This window comes from Peromyscus californicus, unplaced genomic scaffold (assembly GCF_007827085.1).
Source record: "Peromyscus californicus insignis strain IS unplaced genomic scaffold, ASM782708v3 Scaffold_13__1_contigs__length_99412109, whole genome shotgun sequence".
Classification (NCBI taxonomy): Eukaryota; Metazoa; Chordata; class Mammalia; order Rodentia; family Cricetidae; genus Peromyscus; species Peromyscus californicus.
This window is the reverse complement of record NW_026294424.1, coordinates 1,704,918-1,718,091: the sequence shown is the minus strand read 5'-3', so window position 1 is coordinate 1,718,091 and position 13,174 is coordinate 1,704,918. Positions and strand designations below refer to the sequence as shown.

Genomic DNA, 13,174 nt, shown 5'->3' with positions numbered 1-13,174 from the left:
CATTAAGTGCATAGTTTTTAACCATCTCATGGCATATTATTAACTTGGATTCAAGGTTTGGCAAAAGTTCAGTCTCTTTTAAGGCAAAGGATGTATTTGGAAAAGGTATCACTACAGACTACATAATGAGTTTAAGGCTAGCCTAGAATATACAAAACACTATTTGAAAATAACTTCCAAGGACAGGCCACATTATGATTCCCTGCTAAAGCTGCAGCACACAGTAACATGGGTTGATCATGGGAACTAAGAATGCAGGAGTAATATGTTACAGGGTCCTAGGAACATCTATTAAAAATAAGCCTAGACCCAGAAACTGGCAACTCTGCCCCTAGGAAGATATCTCACAGGAACAGAACTCCTGGCATCTAAGGACGTGTGGAAGAGTGTCTCATGCCGTTGTCCCTGGATGGCAGTAATGCAGAGGCTGGCCACCAAGAGGAAAGTGTATAGCAGTGTGGTGTTCAGCCCTTCAGAAGGAGAATTAGAGACCCAAAGCACTGGAGGGATTTTCCTGAGGTGTCGATGGAGTTCAGAGTGAGAACCAGGAAAATGTGGCTTATGTCTCAGCAGTAGGGCACTTGCTTAGCACATCTGATAGCCTAGGCTCAACCCCCGAGTACTGAAAATAAAACCCAAACTAGCCAGGCTGTGGAGATGGGCCGCTGATAAGGTGTGATGGATGCGGGGGGTGGGGAGTTTGTACTTTATAAAGTTCTGTGCATGTGTTTGCACACAAGGAGAGACATTGAGGCAAGGTTGGCAAGTGTCTATAAACTTATCCAGTGAGGTAAGACTGAAGGTGGCTTTCATTTTCCTCTCCACAATTGCCTGCACTATTTAAATCTTTCTACAGGACTCACAGAGAGCAAACTACACCCATTCAAGAGTGTGAACCAAGGTAGCAGTGCCCCGTCAGGGGAACCTGCAGCTCCCACATGAAGCCTCATGACCTGGCTGTGAGAGTCAAGCTAGGCTCACAAGCCCCTGAGGCTGACACTCCTAATTTTTAGAGGAAACCCTGCAGCCCCTGACCACACCTCCCTGATTCTGTGCAGAACGAGAGCCTCGGTGAACTGCCTTCAAGGTTATCAAAGGATGATGGATTTTTTAAAAAACCCTTTCTATTTTGAGGGAATTGCAGAGCTGTATGCAGTTACCAGTCACTCTCTGGTTCGTGATCCCCTGAAATCCTTCTCCCTCTCAGGAGTAGGCCTTCCACCACAGGGTGGCTCTCTGGGCTTCTCAGAAGGTGCTTTTATGCTGGGAACACTGCGAATGCCATTGTGTGGAGCTGAGCCTTGGACCTAGGGCTGGGTGTCTTATGACACAGTACCGGGGTGCAGTTTTGGATACTAGGTGTGTCCTCAGGTGCTAGCTACCTGGGCCCAGCTTCTCGTCCTTTATTAGGACCGCATGATGGCACCCTTCTCACCAGGATTATGCAGCAGTCACACAGTAGCACTGGGGTAGATTCACCTTCAAGGTTGAGAGGTCAAGCATTGCCCCTTCCAGGGTCTGAGATGGCCTCATGTGCGGGTTCCCATGGCCAGTGTTGTCTGGGTTTCATTTCTTGTTGGTGCGATAAAATGCCCTGGCCAGGATTCATAAATAGGCTGCCAGAGCCACAGGGCAACCTGAGAGTCAGTGAAAGTTCACTGCCAGCGCCAGCAGACATCAGATGCAGTGAGCACACTACCAGATTGCAGAGCCTTGGCCTGCCGTGGTGATACTTCGTTCAGTGGACCTGGGGGAGCTTGGGGACCTGGGTTTTTTCTTCTTTCTTCCTAGGTGGCAGGGATGGGCCCTAGGACTGGAAATGCTGGCCTGCTTCCCTCCTGTTTGCAATGATTAGGTAGATGCTTCTCCTCATGAGAGCATATAGTCAGGTATGCTGTCACAGACTCATTATCCCATCACTCCAGGGGCTGAGGCAGAGGACTGAGTCACTTCTACTATAGCTGCAAGACAAATCTTATTTAGAATAACTGGGGACAGAGAGATGGCTCAATATGTAAAAGCCGCTGTCACCGAGTCTGATGACCTGAGTTCAATCCCTGGGACTCACACTGTGGAAGGAGAGAACCAACTCCCATGGTGGTACGCATGCACCAGGGAGGGGAGCACTGTGGGAGTTGGTTCTCTCCTTCCACCATGTGGGCCTCAGGTCATCAGACCTACTGATAGTTACTTTATCCACAGAACCATCTCTATGGGCCCAATTATTCTAAATAAAGATTTGTCTTTTGCATGGGATTTTGTAATTCTCATTCTTCTTAAGGGGAATGCAATTCTCATTCTCTTGATTTTAGAAGCTTTGGGCAGCATGAAACTCATGTACCAAATAGACATCTGTTCAGGATCCATTCTTCTCTTACTCATTAACAGAACTCCATGGTATCATTTTTCTTCATGCATCTGAAAAATGCTTCTTTAATTGAAAAAGAAATGCAGCTTCCTCTGGGGTCAGAGGGGCTGTGCAACTCTGTTCTGGCCAAACATACCAAACGGGAGCCTCTAGAGAAGCTGCTGAAAGGAGCTGTGGAGTGTCTGTGCCTATTGTCTCTCCCTCTCTTGACTGGAATGATGCTAGGATGCTGGAAGACAGGCAGCCACCTTATCACTATGAGGAAGGAAATCTCGTGCTGGGGAGGGAGCCACAGGAGAAAGTTGGGCTTGGCTTGCATTGAGTTTCTTGTTAAGTGAGAAAAAAGCAATTTAACCCACCGTGTAACAGTGCTTTGGATAACTTGTGGCCAAATGTAATCTGTAACTGATACACATGTATCAAAGCAGGGCGAACTCAGTGGCTCTGGTAACAGAAACGTACTGTCTCAGCTCTAAGCTAGATCACATCTGCTCAAGTCCTCTTCAGAGCCAAACTCCCCTGAGGCTCTCAGAAGACTCCCCTCTGCTCCTTTCTCAAGCTGGGTTGTTGATTTTTGGTGTTCTGGTGATGTCTTCAGGCTCACAAACTGTGTCCTTCCTGTGTGTCTCTCTGCACCCATTTTCATAGGAATGGGAGTCAGACTGGATGAAGGGCCAGTGTACTACAGGATAGCCTCATTTTCATTAATGACACTTTCCAAGGTCTTGTTTCTAAACAAACGTCATATGTCATATTGCGAGGTACAGAGAGAGACAGGCTTCAGCCCTGAAACACGGGGGCCTCATCCCTGTTGCTTTTTCCCTGCTACCCGTGTTCAAGCCACCAGCAAGTCCTACAGTCCCACCACCTGTCTGTTGTTCCAAGTTTTGCCACCCAACCTTCATTTCAGCCCATGCTTTCTTTACAGCTGCTTTGTTGTTAATGACATCCTTGGAGTCTCTCACAAACATTCTGTATCTTCCCTCCCCTATTCAGGGGATGATCTTCACTTCCCTGAAGTCAGGCGTGACCACGTGACTTACTTCGACCAATGAAATGCCAGGGGGAGTGTCGCGTTTTTGAGGAGGGAGGGTTGGTTTAAAAAAAAAAAAAAAACCTGAATCAGGCCACCTTTCCTTCACAGTGCTCTGCAAATTGTGGGTGCGTCTTCTGACCCAATCTCATAAGCATGGGCCTGTGATAGATGTCCGTCAACAGAGCTCCACTGACCTAAGCAGGATGAATAGCGTAAGCCAAAAACAAGCCAGTGAGATTTCTGCTTGTTAGTTACCGCAGCTCAACAGAGTTCATCTTGACTGGTACATTAAAAGAGGGTGAATCTGACAGCGGTTTTTCCCAAGGTGCAACAGTCTCTGACCATCCCTTCTTTCTCACCTTTCCAGTCTGCCTTGAAGCAGACATTCATTTTCAATCTCAAATACGCTCCAATGTCTTTAGACGCTGTTCCCTGGGCATGGACGCTCTTCCACATCTTTGATGGTTTGTCCACTATGGTATCCTTAGATCTTAGGGACAACACAGTAGGTTCTCAATACTTACCTGTAGACCGACACTGAACAAATGAATCTCTGCCTAGCTAAAGCCTACCCTCCTGCAAGAACCCGGTTGCCACATTGCATTGTCATGAAGTAGGTTTGGTGCTGTTTTGCTCAATGACAGAGATGTCAGAACCGTTAGAATCCTGCGTCTTCTGCTTACCACTTTTGACCTTGAACATTTCGCTTTAACCTCTGATCTTCAGCTTTCCCATTAGCCCAAAGGGGTGGGGGGTTGGCAGACACTCCGCCATCGTTGCAGCTTTCCCAGGATGGTTACCATCCCGCGGCAGGCGGCCTCTGAGGGCAGGGCGCGAGCTTCTCGGCCTGAGACAGGTTCCCCACGTTGCTCCTGCCTGAGATGGCCTGGGTAGGGACTAACAACCCCTAGGCCTTCCCAGCTCAGTGCGCACGCTCGCCTGTGCCCAGAGCTGACCACCGCTCTGGGCTTTTGCCTGGGGGCCGGGAGGACGCCACGCCCTCCATACTGACTGGCGGGAGGACGCACCAATCGGAGGGACGACACGGGAGGGGGCGGGGCCGCACTGAGAGCCGGCGCCCGGCGCCCACCGAACTGCAGCCGCTAGTGTGCGGTGCCGGTCCCCGCAGTCCCCGTATCGCGCAAGGGTCCCCCGCGGACCGAGCCTCCTTGGCTACGGTCTAGGCTTTCTTTATTTTTATTTTTTGCATGCATTCATTTTCTGTCCTGTCTCGTCCCTTCTAAGGCGGCGGCGACGGCGACAGCGGCGTAGGCACGCGCGGGGAGGGGGCGGCCGGAGAATGCGGCGCTCTGCTGCTGCCCGGCTCGGGTCCGAGCGTCAAGCAGGTGGGTACAGGTGTGCCGCGGAGGGAGGGGGCCCGGGACACCGCACCTAGTGGGCGGACCCTGCGGCGGGGACACCTATACTGGTGCTGCCTGTCCGATCCCCACCCCCAGCCTCCGCACCCCTCACGACAGCCCTGCACTGTTCATCCCACCTCCCGGCCCCGCCCATCTCCCCTCCCCCACTCTCTCCAGACCCCCCCCCCCCCAATCTTTCCTGTGGTGGCGGCTCTCCCCGACACTAGCTCCTGGCTCCCCTGTGTCGCTCACGCCACCCCACTTTCCACTCGTCTCCCCCTTATGTCCCGGAGCTGAGGAGTGAGAGGAGACCCACCCCTGCCTCAGCAAGGGGGGCGTGGTTGGCCGGCGGCTTTCTGTCCTGCAGGTCCCCGCCTAGGTGGAGCCCAGGGTCTGTAGGGGTGACCGGGAGGGGGAGGCCGCCCTGGCGGTATCCCACCCCACGCACTGCACACGCTGCGGCTGCCGGGCTACGCACACCCTCGCGCCGCTCCGCCCACGTGTGCGCCGGGGAGAAGGCTGGGGCGCTGTGAAGAAAGGCTGGTACCCACCCTGTGCCCGGCGGCGCTCCCTGGGCTCACCGGCTTTCGGGGCTGGCACCAGGATCGGCTCGGCGGTGCAGGGCACCTCGCCGGGTACCATGCCGTGCTCCTGGCTATCAGGCCGGCGACCTTTCGGCCTCGTGTTAGGGGTCTGCGCTGTGCGACGCATTCCTAGGCCTTCTCTCCATCATTCCATCCTCCTAGCTGCGGGATCCCGAGGATAGGCCCATTTAGGCCACTGGCCAGGCTGAAGCCTTTTCGTTTCCCTTCCCGCACACTCTTCCCTTCTTTTTTTTTTTTTTTTTTTTTTTTTTTTCCCATTCTCCGCCAGTCTCTGCTTTAAGCTTTAGTCTCAAAGATACATTCACTGGCCGTGCCCAGCCACCTGCTTTTAGCGTACTCAGGCTCACTGACCTTGGTCTTTGCTGTGTTGTTCCCATTTGGGGCACGCCCTTCCTTCATTTGGCCAGATCCTTGTAGACCAAAGAAAAGTAGGAGCTCCTTGCCAGTCTAAGCTTCCCGGTATGGCAGGGCCTGTCACCCTGGGCCTTCACGGTGGATAGCTGCGCCTCCCGAACCAGCCCAGGTGAAGAGGGCAAGGCCAGCCACACCTGATGTCACCTCCTGTAACTTGGGAGGCTCTGATGTGTGGGCAAAGGTGGGGGAGGAGCTGGCTGTTTCTCCAGGACGGAGGAGCTGGTTGATGGCAGTTCCATCAGCTGGGCGGGACAACTGGAAGGGACTGGTTTGAAATGAGGTGGGGGTGGAGGGAGCTCATTTTGTGAGTCCGTTTGTGAGGCTGAGGATTCTGCAACATGCTCATGGGACCTTGCTCCAGGTTGGATTGCTGGGGTCTGCACAGGAGTTGGAGGTAATTCTCACCTTGCCCTTTTTGCAACAAGAAATCCTGAAAAGGTCCGTGGTCTCAGGAGATGACGAGACTGCTATTCCCTGTACCACAAACCATCTGCAGAGTCCCACTGTCCCTACCAATCAGAGTCCCTGGCCCACCTGATCCCTTTTCCTGCTGTCCTGTCTCAGCCACGTTTGTGCTCCATGGTCATGTCTGCACACAAGTTTTCTAAAAAATGTTTTTTTCTCTCTCTCTAAAATAATGTTCCCCTTTTGTCTGCCTGGGAACTCCATACGATAAGGCCTTGCACTCGAGTTAGATTCTTGTGGTTTTCTCTTTATTTACCAGACTGTATGACTCCTTATCTGCACCTCCCAGAGCTTCCCACACGTGTGCAGCAACAGGATTTGTGTGGTTTTCCTCAGAGTCAGATCTAGCCCACTAGGGATTTGGGGAACTGAGGTGTCTTAGACCCTCCACGCCACTTAGCTGGAACAAACGGGCAGGTGTTTCCCACCTGGGTGTTCTGACTAAAGGTCCTCCCTTGGGGAGATATTCCTGTGGTCCCCATTCTCTCAGGTGGGTCTCTTCCTCCAAGGTGATGGAATGTACCTACTAGACTCATATATGTCCTGATTCTTACTGCTGTGAGGTCCTGGTCCAGAGGACTAAACTCTCTCCCTCTTCGTTTCCTGTATAAATGGGGACAATGTTTCTCTTTCATTGAGTTGTTTGGGGGATCAGAGGTGTGGTCTTCTTATTAAATGGTCTTGATGACAATTGTGGGATGACCTGTGTCCTTTAGCTCTGTCACAGAACAGATGCCCAATGCTGGAAGCTCTTTTTTGCCCTTTCCCAGCTAGGCTGGTGATCCTAAGAAACAGTCATGGGTGAGGTGAGCTCAGGTCCCAGTGGCTCTGTGTCTCTAGGCAAGGCACGGAGTCTCTGTGCTCTGTGGGAGCGAAGGTTATATAAGGAGAGTAGCTTGCGCTGCTCTACCTCCCACTTCTGCTGTGGGGGATCTTATTTTAGCCCCACCCTGCCATGCAGGTAGAGATCGTGTGAAGAGGAGGAGGAGAAGATCAGTGAGTCCTCCTCTACCTCAGATGCTGTCCCACTGGGCAGTGTATCACCACCTTCCTGTGGCGCTAGCTTGAGATTTGAAGTACCTTCTCCCTGCTTTCTGTGGAAACATGCCCCCATAATATCTCCCTAGCCACTGGGGCTGCTGTTGTCTGAAGGGTAGAAGAGGGTCCCAGGCTGGCCAGCAATCCCCTGACTCCAAAGCCTTGGGGAAATGCTTGCTTTGCTTATGTGGTTCCACAGGCCCCTGAAGGCACAGAGGCCACAGGCAGCAGGAGCACCATGGTGGGGGTGGGGGTGGGGCTGGGGGTGGGCGGTAAGCTCTGGAAGCCTGAGCAGAGAGTGGAGAGGCAGGAAGGAAGTAGACACCAGGACAGTGATGACTTGGGAGAGGTAATGGCATGCTGGGTCAAAACCCTGGCTGGGGGTCTGGAGCGATGACTCAGCAGTTAAGAGCACTTGCTGCTCTTGAAGAGGACCTGGGTTCCTAGTACCCGTATGCCAACTCACAACCATCTGCAACTCCAGTTCCAGTAGGTTCTATGCCTCTTCCTGGCCTTTGCAGGCACTGGGCCCGTAAATAGTGCATAGGCATACACACAGGGAAGATATTCATATACATAAAATAAATGAAAATCAATCTTTTAAGGAAAGGCCCTGACTGGACGTAATAGAGAGAAGGCCAGAATTCTGAGGACAGCGTAGAGGACAGGAGGTGATGGGGTGGGAGATGACATTCTGCCCTTGACTCTGGCTTTGATGTACTTTCAAAGCTGCTCAGGAAGTGTGCTCCTCATGAACTTGCATAGTGGCAGATGCCATAGTTCTTTGAACATTATGGCAAAGCTCTTACCAAGCACTAGGGTCCACAGCAGAATTGACCGCTGGTGCTGAAGTAAATAAAGTTATTGGAACACAGCCCTGCCCTGCCTTTCTGTGCAGGATGGCTGGGGGCTGCTGTGGCTTGAACCTGACAGAGCTGGTGTGGCAGGCAGAGGGGGTTGCTGCCCTGTGAGCAGTGCTGTCTCTGACTCCAGAGGAACCCAGAGGGGGAATCTCTTAACAAAGGGCACAGCGAGGCTCTACAGTCTGTCCAGGTCACACAGCCAACAAGTTTGGAGGCAGGCAGCCTGTGTTCTTTATTTCTTCATTTTTTTTCTTGGAGTTTTATACTTTTATTGCCACTCATTGAATTTTACTTGTTTATGAGGTACAGAGTATAGGATATCTTATATCTAATGTCAAAATTTGCCAATCAGTTCTTAAAATATTTTGATATTAACTGTATATTTGCCATTTAACAATGGCTATCATAGTAATCTTGGTTAAGTGCATAGTTTGTGGCACTAAGCACATTTGCATTGCTCTGTAGCCATAGCTGTCACCCATTTCCAGAACTTTCTGTCATCCTAAACTGCATCTGAATTCTTTACTGACCCTCACTGCCCAGTACAAATGTCAGCCTCAGGTTCAATGCCAGCTTTGTCTTTTAGCTGTTAACTGTGCAAATATCTGCACCTTTCGGGATCCCCTGCATTTTAATTTCCTCATTTGGTGAGAGTCAATGGCCCTGGTGTCTTAGTTCTTGTCGATCTGACACAGACCTAAGCATACCTTAGAAGGGCAGTCTGAATTGAGGAATTGCCTCCATCAGCTTGGTCTGTGGAACATTGTCTTGATTGTTACTTGATGTGGGACGGCCCAGCCCACTCTGGACAGTGCCATTCCTGGGAAGTTGATTCTAGGTTCTTTAAGAAAGCAGCCTGAGCAATCCAGTAAGCAGCACTTCTCCATGGCCTCTGCTTCAGTTCCTGCCTTCAAGACCCTGACTTCAGTTCCTGCCCCGGCTTCCCTCAATGATGGATTGTAACCTGTAACAACTCCCACCTCCCCCCACCTTGAAGTTGCTATGGGTCAATTGTTGTAGAATATTATTTTAAGATGTGCTACATTTGTTTATGCTGTGGAACATTTGTTTAGTGATGCAAAGATGTGTTGCATTCTTTTATGTTGCATTTGTTTGACTCTCTGAAGCTGTGTTACTTTGCCTGTCTGAAACACCTGAGAGCTGAATGGCCAATAGCAAGGCAGGAGAAAGGATAGGCAGGGCTGGCAGACAGAGAGAATAAACAGGAGAAATTTGGGATGAAGAAGATAGAGGAGGAAGAGAAAGAGGAGGACTCCAGGGAATAAGAAGGAAATTAAAGATATAGAGCTGGGTGTAGTGGCGCATGCCTTTAATCCCAGCACTCTGAAGGCAGAGGCAGGCGGATCTCTGTGAGTTCGAGGCCAGCCTGGTCTGCAAAGTGAATTCCAGGCCAGCTATAGCTGTTGTTACACAGAGAAACCCTGTCTCAAAGAGAGAGGGGGGGGGGGAAGGGAGAGAGAAACAGAAATAGAGAAAGGTAAAAGCCCAGAGGCAAAAGATAAATGAAATAATTTAAGTTAAGAAAAAAAAAAGCTGGCTAGAAACAAGCCAAGCTAAGGCTGGGCATTTATAAGTAAGAAAAAAAATCTCCGTGTGTGTTTGCTTGGGAGCTGGGTGGTGGGCCCCCAAGAGAGTAAAGAGTAAAAACAACCAACTACAGTCAATATTTTGTCACAGTGACAGAAAGCAAGCTAGATCAGAAAGTGGTACTAAGGGGGTGTTGCTATAATGGACCTGACCATGTTGTTTTGGGGGATGGTGGAAGCAATTGATGCCTTGGGCTAGAAAAGCCATTGAGTGCTCGGAGCTTAATGGGCTGTTCTGTGGGAGCTTGGAATATACAGGGTACTGAGAGCAGTGCAGACTCTGAGGGCCTGGCTTGTGAAGCTTCGGAGGGGAAGTTTGAGAGTCCCTCAAAGACTCTATTGGGGACATTCATGTGATATTTTGAATGAAAAAAAATCTGTAGTTTCTGGCCAACTGGGGCTGAAGAATCAATGGTGGTTAATAAAAGACCAGTATCCCTGAAATGAAATCTTTTGGGAAGCATTTCCTCCGGGTGAGCACACAGAAGCTGTGTGTGGTCCAGAGTGGGTCGAGTCTGCATCTCAAGCTGGCAGCAGAACTTGGTAATGTGTGTAAGAGTGTCTCTGGTGGTACTTATTTTGAAGGCATGAAGGGGTCATGGAGAACAGCAGAGGCTTGGCACCATGAGAGGCCAGGCCAGGCCGTTGGTGAAGGTACAGCCTCACCAGCAGTGAAAAATCTCAGGATTGAAGGGGTCATAGAGAGAAGCTGAAATTTGAAGGCCAGGACAGACATCGTTGAAGGTATTGGACCCCAGAATATTGGAGGTGCTGGCACCATGGGACATCTGGCAAGGACAGTGGCAGTTGGGTTGGGAAACTGGCTAGAGCTGAGAGGACAAGCCATATGCTGTGGAATTTGGAACTGGAGAGTGGATATAACCAAGTCAGTTGAGCCCAGAAAATCATGAGTGAGTCCTAGACGGACTTGCAGCTTTTCACTTTGTTAAGTGCGGGTTTTGTTTTGGTTTGATTAGAATTGTGGCCTGGTCCTTCCCTCTTGAAATAAGAAAGTATATAACTTGTTTTGGATTTTACAGGAGCCCATAGTTGACAGAATTTGAATTTATTATTTATTATTTTTATATTTTTTTGTCTGTGAGTATTTTGCTGGCACATATGTAAGCATACTCTGTGTGTGTGTGTGTGTGTGTGTGTGTGTGTGTCAGAAAGGAGCATCAGATAACTTGGAACTGGAGTTACAGATGGTTATGAGCCACCGTGTGGGTGCTGGGAATCAAGCCTACGTCCTTTGCAAGCACATCCAGTGCTCTTAACCACCAAACTATCTCTCTAGCCTCTGGGTTTTTATTTATAAAAAATTTTGGATTTATTTTATTTTTTGTGTTTGAATGTTTTTCCTGTATGTATGCATGTAGACTGTGTACATGCCTATGCATGGTTGTGAACCATCTTGTGGATGTTAGGTCTTCTTCAAGAGCTTATATGTTCTTAATGCTGAGCCATCTCGCCAGCCTTGATGTTGGATTTTTAAAGAGACGATGGTCTTTAAAATCATGGAAATTTTTTAAGGAATGGAACTTTTAAAATTGGACACTGTTTATATTGTGATAGTAACATAAGGTCTTGGGGCCAACAATGAAAGAGTGTGGCTCAAAGTGCTATGTCTGTGACTCAGAGTTGGCTAGGGGTAGGATGCCATAATTAAAAATAATTTTTTTAGGGGCTGGAGAGATGGCTCAGTTGTTAAGAGCACTAGCTGCTCTTCCAGAGGACCCGTGTTAAATTTCCAGCACCCACATGACAGCTCACAACTGTCTGTAACTCTAGTTCCAGGGGAGCCAACACCCTCACCAGACTTATGTGCACACCAATGCACATGAAATAAAAAATTAAAAGTAATTTAATGACATTTATTTATTTCTAGAGGGGAAGGCCCCTGTCATAGCTACAAGTGGACATCAGAGGATCACTAGATACTCCTTGAAAGAGGGAATGTCAGTTGAGGAATTGCCTCCATCAGATTGGCCTGTGGGCCTGTCTATGTAGTATTGTCTTGATTGCTGTGATGTGAGAAGGCCCAGCTCACTGGGGGTGATGCCACCCTGGGTAGGTGCACCTAGATTGTATAAGAAAGCAGATTGAGCAAGCCAGTAAGCAGCACTGCTCCATGGCCCTTGCTTCTGTTCCTGCCTTGCGTTCCTGTCCTGGCTTCCCAAATGACAGACTGTCAGCTGTAAGATGAACTAAACCCTGTCCTCCCCAGCTCCAAGTTGCTTTTGGTCAGTGCTTTATCACAGGACAGAAAGCAGAATAGAACACTGGGTTTCCATGCTTGAAAAGCCCCTGGACACAAGGATGGGACAAGAGACAGGGAAGGCCTTGTCTAGCACTGTGCTGTGGACAGGAGCAGTTAGGTTGTGCCCCGGGACAGCACATTCAGGCAGCTATTGGGCCATTCTCTGCTGGTTAGTGTGGCCTGAGGTGTCCTCTTCCCCTCTCCAGGGACTGGATATATCCTCAGGACCCTCCAGTGCCCTGATGACTCCAACCTAACCATGGCAACCTGGGACTGGGCACTGGCTGCCTGCTCGCTCTCCCCCGCTGGGCTGGCCGTGGCTTGGCCGAAGGACCACGTTGAGAAATCAAAGAAGTTCTGTGTGCTCCAGCGGGGCCTGGGCTTTGTGGTGGTAATGTGCTTGTGTATTCCAGGTCAGAGGGACATGCTGGCTCGGCTTTCTGGCCTCTAGCTTCTCCCTTGCAGTGTTTTGAGTTTGGAGCCCTTGGTACTTTCCTTGGGGATGGAGGGAGTGGGGTGTGCCATGGGAGGGGTGTCCTACTTCCCAGGAAAGCTGAGGCATAAAAGTGAGGTGAGTGGTGACAGAGAAGATGGCCCCTTCTTCTCCTGTGTACCTTCTGATCCTGATCTGGAGGCTGGCACTGGACCTGTGCGAGCCAGCACAGGACACTGCTTAATGAAGTCACAGTCTACATTCCATTGTGGCAATCCCCCCTTTTCCTTCTTCTTCCCGACTCCCCTTAAAAAAGAAACCAAACTGGGGTAAATTCACAGAATGTGAAGCTAACCATTGCAAAGTGTAGTTTGACAGTATTTAGTACATGCAGAGCGCAGTACATGCAGTACACGCATTATTTAGTACATGCAGTATTTAGTACATGCAGAGCGCAGTACATGCAGTACACGCATTAGTATTTAGTACATGCAGAGCGCAGCCATCCCTGACTGGTTAAGATGATTTTCACCACTCTCTTGGAAACCTCCATGCCCGTTAACTGTCACTCCCCATTGCCTACCCCTCCTAGTCTACAGCCCCTGCATTGCCTTCAGCCTCTGTATTTTGGAGATTCATATAAATAGGACCATGCCACACCCTCATCTTTGTGACCACCTTCTTTTGTCTAACTTGTTTGCCCAGGTGTGACAGGTGTCGGCGC

General features: G+C 49.9%; 1 protein-coding gene across 8 annotated transcripts in view; it reads left to right on the top strand.

Annotated features, from left to right (window-relative positions):
- Window positions 1–4,465: 4,465 nt before the first annotated feature.
- Window positions 4,466–13,174, top strand: part of Jakmip1 (janus kinase and microtubule interacting protein 1) — a 123,088-nt gene continuing 114,379 nt past the window's right edge. For 7 of the 8 annotated variants that reach the window (XM_052736082.1, XM_052736077.1, XM_052736075.1 and 4 more), the window contains exon 1: window positions 4,466–4,750. The gene's annotated coding sequence lies outside the window, so the exon portion shown is untranslated. Of the gene's footprint in view, window positions 4,751–6,075; window positions 6,179–13,174 lie in introns of those variants that run through there. The other variant, XM_052736076.1, reaches the window with a different exon arrangement.